Raw genomic sequence first — 8944 nt, 5'->3', positions numbered from 1 at the left:
GCGTAGAATCACTTGGGTGTCTCAATTAGGGTTTCCTTAATAGCTAATTACTATCCTAATTAGGGATTTTAGTGACAGTTGTTACAGTGTGACAGTTTGGTATCAGAGCCACTGGTTATAGTGAACTTGGTTTTAAAAACGTTTTTATAAAACCAGACTATAACCGAACAGTTTTGAAAGTGAGAATACGACCATGACACTCAGCTCCAGATTGCAAGGTTCGTCTTTTCATCTGTGGTATACATTACATGAGTAGTGTACATTTATTTATGTTGTAGCGTACAAACACACACTCGTCACTATAGCATGACTACGTTAATTGCTTGCTTACATTATGATGTGTTGATATCATGTCATAGTCCTTAGATTCTTGTGATCTTATCGTATTGAAAACCTCTGTTGGCATTCGAGTTGAAGAACCATTTGACACGAGTTAAGGGAAACTGAGGTGAGCATGTAAGTCACAATATTATTGTGGGTGCACACATAATAATAATGTGGGGTGCATGTAAGTCCCAGTGAGGCTTAGCGAGTGAAAAAGGGGTTCCCTTCTGTTATTTAATCAGTGAGAAACGTAACAAATCTACAGGAGTCACAACAATGATTTCCTCCTACTTGAACGTGATCTTTTCACTCCTTTCTGAATCCTTATGAATCTCGATGCTATCGAGTATTACCTGAACACACATCTGAACGTCTAGCGAACTGTGTAGAATGTTAGGTGCTAGTACGAACGTCCCTGAGTTGGATGGCTCAACGTCAAATGATTGGACTATACTTTCCTCACTTATCTTTGTTTGCTGGAACTTAGCATGTTGACGCCTTAGATCCCGAAGCGCGATCACTTCTGCAATACTCTCGTGACGTACCGTGTATTACTCAGCCAACTTACAAGAACGATGGACAAGAGGGTAAACGTAGTACCTTACCGACTTCAGCATTTGAACGACCCTAGTTACCGGCAACGAACAACAGCGATTTGACTCCAATCGAATCCTTAACCCCAGCCAGCGACTCATGGGAGTCAACTCTTACGAACCAATCGGGACAAAATCGATGACGATTAACTGTAGAGCGGACTGTGTAACCGCCTGCACCATGAGCAGTACCTTAGGATGTGGCACAGAATGTGAAAAGATGGACCTTGTTGGTGAAAGGACGTGGGACACCATTATAGGCAACAATAATAGAGGCAACAGTCGCGACAACATCAAGGTACTCGTGATCGTAGCTTACAGTATGGAAACGAAGGTGACCTCGACAAGGATTGACTGTGTTAGGTTAAGGTGACGACAACCAAGGGAACAACGGCAGTACTGGAAATTCTCGTGACGAAAACAACACTGGAAATTAAGCTCATGGAAGGACGTTTAGTATTGGCATAGGCTATACCAGGCGTAATAGCAATATGATAGCTTGGATGGGTAGTTGTTCGCTTCGTCTCTGTTCTAATTAACCCTGATGCTTATTGAAACCAAACCTGTTGTAGAGTCGGCTGATGCAAGTCAATTGAAGCTTTATATGTTCGCTGGGATGCAAACACGACCTTGGGGGACAGGTGTTCGACATCGACCTTCCTTCTACTACCCCTGATGATTACAATGCAGTAGTTAGTGTGGATTGGTTATTCAGAAATCGCACAGACATACCTTGTGAGGAGAAAATTTTGTGTGGAGAATCGTTATTTGTTCTAAAGCAACAGAGTAGTGCAAAGGTTCGCGCCATATCATCTATGAAGGCCCAGAAGGGTCTACGGAGGGATCACCCCGCTACGTTAGCAACCGTTACTGATGTTGAGGCTAAGGAAAAGAGGATCGAGGATCCACTAATTGTTCGTGATTCCTCTCAGTGTGCTACCCGAGGAGCTTTCAGATTTACTTCCACCACTGTTAGGCAGAATCTCAGTTTGACCTCACGACAGGGGCAACCCTGATTACTCGTGTTACATACCGTCTTGCACCAGGAGGGTTGCAAGGACTATCTACAGTAACTGTTGGACAGGAGTTTTATTAGACATAGTTTTTGTTCGCTTTGGGGAGCCCCAGCTATATTCGGGAACATAAAGCCTTTTCGTATGTGCACTGACTATCCAGAACCCAGCAAGGTGACAATCAAGAACTGTTTGCCTTGACCATGTATTGACGGAGGACCAAGAGGAGAATGTTCCTGAAACGGCATATCGAACGCAATACGGCCATTGCAACTTTATACACCATGACCATTGAGTTAATCAACACACCAGCAGCTTTATGAACCACATGAATCGACCATATTTATGGATGACGTTCTGGATCATTTCCAAGAGGAAGGAACATCATAGGCGGCATTTGTATCTTATTTTAGAGCTCCTAAGGGAGGGGCCACTCCGCGCGAAGTCTTGATAAAGGTAACTTTTGGATTAGAGAGATACCTTTTTGGTCATATGATCAACGGAGTGGGAATACACGTGGATCTTGCTAAAGACCCGTTTCGTTAGATATTGTTCGGCACCAAAGATCCCTTCGAGGATGCAACAGTCTCTTGGTCACACGAGACTCTATCGCAGATTCACCACAGGATTTTCTAAGATCACGCAGCTTAAATCTCTTTAGCACAGTGGAGTGCTGCATTCGTGAAAGACAAAACGGGAGGACGTCTTTTCAGCTTTCGAATCCCAACTCTGCACTGTTTACGCATCGACGCAATATGAGAAAGTGATGACTTACGTAATGGACTTACAGGAAGAACTGCACGAGTCACGACCTGCGGTGGAAGCCCTGGTATTTGGATTTAAGTTGGAGGCATTACTTGGACGGTACCAAATGCACTACCTAGACCGATCACAAGGGCCTCCTGTGTGGGCTAAACATGTGATGGCATCGCTAGATGGAACTTTTGAATGAATACGACCGTGAAACTTGGACGTGCACGAGCTTTGCAGCCTGCTATCGACCCTAACATACCTGATCAGACTCGCCTTACTCAAACTGAAGAACTGAAGGAAGAGAGTTCTCAAGATTAACCCATGCGGGGCATGGGGAAGCAACCTTTGGCAAGTCGGACGATATTTGCTACTTCATGGAATGAATATGAACCTCACTATACAGCAACCTTGGGAAACTAGTGCAGGCGAAGCACACGGGTCTCGAATATCCTATTCGTCGGAGTTTTGATAGGATGTATAAAAACCTGAAGGCCATGTGTGGGTGACCGGACCTGAAGGCCCACATAGCCCTGCATGGGAACGACGTTTGATATGTGGGAAAGTTAAGGTGGGATATTAGCAATCAGAGCACTTATATGGAAATGAGAACAGACTACCATGGATTTCGTCGCTAGTCTACTTACAACTCGAAATGGAAACATTATCACCTGGGTGATCGTTGACGGTCTCACGTTACCAACACACTTGCTTGCAAACAAGGAACTGACGAGTCTTCACAAGTTGCGAATGTTCCTCTGAGAGAGGCAGCTTATAGGCACGAGGTGCCAACTCCTATTACCTCTGATTTTGAGCTATACCTGATTTATGACAGGCGATACACAACACCCTTGGCTCACATCTAGACATGAGCGTTACTCATCATCATAGGACGAGCGGTTTGAGTAAACGAACCCCCCCCCCCCGACACTCGAAGACATGCTGCGAGCATGTAAGGAATTAACTTAGTGTAAATTGGAAGGACGTAAACTTTTGGCTGAGTTCTACCACAACTGTTACCCTTCTAGTATTCGGACAACTCTGTTTGAGGCATTGTGTGGAGGATAATGCCAACCTCCTTGTGGATTGAGGTGGATGACAACCTAATCACGAGTCTAGGACTTGCACACGGTATTGGAAATTGTGTGGCGACAACGCGGGATCGCCAGGAACCCTGATAATTTAGGAAACACTGAGAGTTCGCTGCAGGCGAACGTGTCATATTGGAAGTCTCGCCCTGGGAGGGTGTGGAATGCTTGGGAAGCATGGCGAGCTTGACTGACATCACGATGGACCATTCAACAGTCTGGGAAGAATTAGTAGTGTAACCTATAAACTCGAGTTACCCGATGAATCGGGTAACGTACGCGTTGTCATTTATGTTTCAGAGCCAAGGCAGGGGTTGTCTGATGAAACACGTGCGATACCTTTACTGGAGGAATTTATCGAACACATGGACCCGGAAGTCGAGATTCGTTAACACAGTTGGATTCCAATCGCGAAGCTTGGATTGGAACTCAAGACATAGACCGGAGTTCACATAGGAAAACAATGGTCGGAGTAAACGCTAGGATTCACAGTTATCTAAACGATTATGTTAATCTTTGTTATTATTGGCGAATTTCGGGACGAAATTCCCTTTCAAGTTGGGGATGATGTGGCACCTGGGGAAATCCACAGTCATCCTGACCTAACATTGTGTCATTTTTGGATTACATGTGTCACTTTCGCAGTACTTATCAAATTTCGGGACGAAATTTCTTTCAAGTTGGGGATGCTGTGACAACTTGTATTTTAGAGCCTTTTGTCATACTCGGACGTAACATATACGAACTTTATGTGACTTGTTAATCTATTAATTAATATTGAACGTTTATGAGTGTTTATACGTGATATGTGAAACTTGCTAAATATAAGGCTCGTATTCCTTGTATCTGGGCCGAATATACTTGGCCCGCTTACATCATAATTTTGTTTAATAAGCATATCCTCACGTTTGGGCCACCTGGTTACACATGTTGGGCCGCCCACACACACCTCACTCTAGTGTCTTTGAAATCCCAAACTAAGTCGGCCCACCTAGAAGCCCAATCTATTAGCAAAACAAAAGTGGGATTAGGCAGCCCACTTGATTCACCGATTTAATACATGTAATGGATTTCATACACTTTTTACGAATAACAAGAAACAAAAACCCTAAGCACATTCCCTTAGTTCGGTGATTGGCGAATGGAGACCCCCCCCCCCCTGTCGAAGACCCTTTCTTTGAGAGATAATTCTTTGTGCCTAACTCTATACATCACCTGGTTAGTTTATAGCATCTTGGTTTTCTAATATGTTTACTCATGATTGACTTTTGATGCTGATTGCTTGTACACCTTGGTTACGTGATTAGGGTCTATGTGGATTAAGGACTTAGAATAGCATATTGCATGATGTAGAAAAACCCTGCGTAATCAAATGATATTATATGAAAATCCATTATGCATGATAATAGGGTTTGGTGGTTTGCATGATACAATGTTCTTGGTCAGATCGTATGGTTATTGGTGATGTCTATGCAAGGGTTATTTATATAGTTAAACTAATTATTGATTTGAAGAAGCATGGTGATGACGAAACTTAATTCAGTAGCATACAAACAGTGGTGAGTTATTAAGAGTTCATGCAAAAAACCTAGTTTTCATTGGTGATAATGTTTAATTAATTAAATGAATAATGAGATGTGATTGTTATAAAGAACTGGGGGCGGGTTGAGACCAAGGGTGAGCCGATTGTATGTTGGTTGTGTATGAGATTTCATTAATGTTATATGGAACATTATGTTATGGAATTGGTGAGATTTATTAATAAAGATAGTAACAGTAAGTCTAGATTAACAAATGCATAAGGATGGAATTGGAATAATTATGATGGTGGCTGTAAACGAATATCAAGGAATGTGGAATTGATAGTAGCATAAAACTTGATGATTTAGTGGTATAAATCGGATATAAGTAATTTATAACCTGTTGTGATTAATATTATGTGTCGTGATCTGATGTAGATACCTTGTATTATGTTTACACAAGTTCGTTATGCGCTTACGACACCTAGAAACTTGTTAGGATGCATGAAAAAGTGACTAAATCGAGTAAATATCAGTTCAGCGATTTTCTGCAGAAAATACGCTGACTTGCGTAGCCTGTTCCGGGACTTTAAATTATCGAAACCTTACGCTTTCAGAGTCTAAAACCAAGTATCCGGAAATAGCTTTCAAACAGAAGTGGTTTGGTATTTTTTGAACAGGTCTGGGTATTTTTAGCGGAATTGTTTGTAAAACTGCTATGAGCTGCCATTTTCTGCTGAAAATGCAGCGAACGTTTTGCGTCATAACTCGGTGTGTGTTTACTGTTTGAATGTGAAAATTTTACTGTAGATACTAGGCATAGGACATGTGATTTTGTTTTTGGTTTCTGCCAATCGGATACACGGATATTTTTAAATAAATTGTTCGGCAAACCTGACCAGATTACGTCAAATCTGATCATGGTTTGGCGCAAGATTTTTCATGAAAAATCCATAAGGAATGTGGTCACCAAATTTTAATACTATGGTCTCTGGTTCGATTGAAACGTTCTGTAATTCTTCGGGAGCTATCCGGTGCCCGAACGGTCCCGATTAACGCACCGCAAATTGTCCGAAAATGCACTTAAAAGCTGAAATTGTGTGACAAGATTTATTATGTGATTTATGATGAAAATGTGGTCACTATTTCGAATAGCGACACTTTGCATGCATGTGTACATATATATTATAATATTTTATGTGCTACGTGTTAGATACGTGTAGGATCCGCGTCTCCGTGTGAGTTCGCACACTAACTTTTAACCGGTAATCATGTTAGGAATTGAGTGACCCGTTCCACTCCGCACTTACTTTCCATCTTTTAACCGAGCAAACTAAGGTGAGTTCACTGCTCTTTTCCAAGCATGCATCCTGGGGAGGGAACGAGGTTATTAGTTGATAGCGCTATTAGGTTTGGCACCCTCACACCGTACCTGGGAGGACGGGCGTGAACTAATTTCCTTAAAGCATGACCAATGTTTTGATAGAGATATTGGGGTTGGGCAAATACATCTTGTAGCCATTGCGGTAATCGAGTTAATAACAACATCAATTCAAATCATCGAATCTGTGAAACGTTTTAATCTGGTAACTGGTATCTAAACACGTTAACAAAACTTTGAACTCACCAGCGTCGTCTGACACACTTGTCTGCATGCTTGCAGGATTGTAGGTTTATATTATTGGGACTTGCTGTCTGGGATGCTGGAGTGGTCATGGGTCGTGATACATGGAGTCTCAACACAAGCTAAATGATTTATGTACACATGGTTTACTAAACACTTAACAAATGAGTTTTGTTTCCGCTGTACACAATGAATCATATGTAACGTTTGTAACCCTTTATGTTAATGAATGAAAGTTTTCTTTAAATATATTTATGAGTTCAATGTGATTGATGGCTTGGACCCTGGTACGTCACACGCCTTGTGGGGGTTTTCGCATGTGGTATTTTGGGGGTGTGACGTATACATAAAAGATGAGATTTATTTTGCAAAAGAAAGTAATATGTTAATCAAAAGAAAGTTGCGATGGTCTTTTTTAATCATGGGTGAATTGAATGTTAAAACAATATGAATCGATTAATTTAAAAAACTTATTTTAATATTCTAAAAAAACTACTGTTCATCAGCAGTTTCTATTAATATAGTTAAAATAAAATATAGTGAGCATAACAATTAATTAACTATATCTTAAAATTGAATGTCGGTGGCTATCATGTCATGTCAAATCACAGCCACCAACAATTACTTCTGGATGTATTGAAACTACTTCAGAGGTATAAATCGAAGTAAGTGGTAGATTGGATGGTTAAGCCTTTGCCTATTAGACTAGACAAACTGGGTTCGATCCTCCCAGTATCACTTTTTCCTTCTTTTTTAAACATTGTTTTTACTACATACGCAATACATTAATTTCACATGTTTAAAACTCTTTTTTTGTTCTTTCTTTCTTTTTTCACAGCGACTAGATTTCCCTTTCATATTTTTCTCTATTTTTAAATATTTTATTCAAACGAAACCCTTAAAGTTTGTGACAATGTCAAAATTAACCCCTTTAATTTTGTTTGTGTTATTTAAATTCGAGTTAGTCTATGCTTTAACATATTCTTTGTTTGAAAATGACTCGGATCAATTATATATGTTTTATTTTTATGTATGTTTTGAGTTAGACTACAATTTAACATAAATTTTGTTTGGAAACAAATCTGTTGAAATATAATATGTTTTCATTCGACGGTATAAATTTGAGGCACTATACACTTCGATGTAACTATAGTTCGAATACGAGTCGGGTTGATTGTAGTCTATACTTTATCACGCCAAGTATGACGCCAACAAACATGTTTATTTTATGTACGTATTATGTTGTCGACGTTTCAAAGTAAATTTTGTTTGGAAACAAGTTACGTCAAATATAATACATTTTCATTACACTATATGAATCCGGATTACTCTTCGTTTCAACGTATATTTAATTCAAAAACAAGTCGGTTGATTATAGTCTATAATTTATCACGCCGCGTATGACGCCACCGCAACGCGCGACGAGTAAAAAAAACTAGTTATTATAAAAGTAGGTGACCTCATGATGGTCGATCCGTAATGGGCTATTTTAACTTGGACCTGCCAAGGTGGACTTATGTAAATCAAGGCTAACACATTGTGAAATTATATCCCACGCACAGGTGACTCCTTCAAACATTTGACATGAAACACTATAGTTTCACGTTCACCTCTAACTTTCGATAATGAACAACTTTGTCTCGCCAACTTTTTCTACTTAATAACTTAACACTTTATTTTATTTAAATTACTTTTACAACTTTATACCGTAATGTGCAGTGGTGGAACTAGAACATTAACTCAGGGGTATCCCCAATTTTTTTTTACCGTGCAATCATAAAATATTAAAAAAACAACAATAAATAAATAAAGTAAAAAATTCTTTTCAACCGCACAAACCGTAACATTGTTCAAAAATTCCGGGCCGATTCGATTGCATAAATCCGTCTTGACAAGCTTCAATTTCGAAAAATTTTTTAGTTATTTGGGCTATTATTTGGTTATTTGGGCTAATCTAATGTGCTATTATTTAGTTATTTGAGCTTATTATTTGGGTTTGTATCATCATCACCAACTGTACTTATTATTGGTT

This window comes from Helianthus annuus, chromosome 13, assembly GCF_002127325.2.
Source record: "Helianthus annuus cultivar XRQ/B chromosome 13, HanXRQr2.0-SUNRISE, whole genome shotgun sequence".
NCBI lineage: Eukaryota > Viridiplantae > Streptophyta > Magnoliopsida > Asterales > Asteraceae > Helianthus > Helianthus annuus.
The sequence above is the reverse complement of the archived record's forward strand: the minus strand, read 5'-3'. Positions refer to the sequence as shown.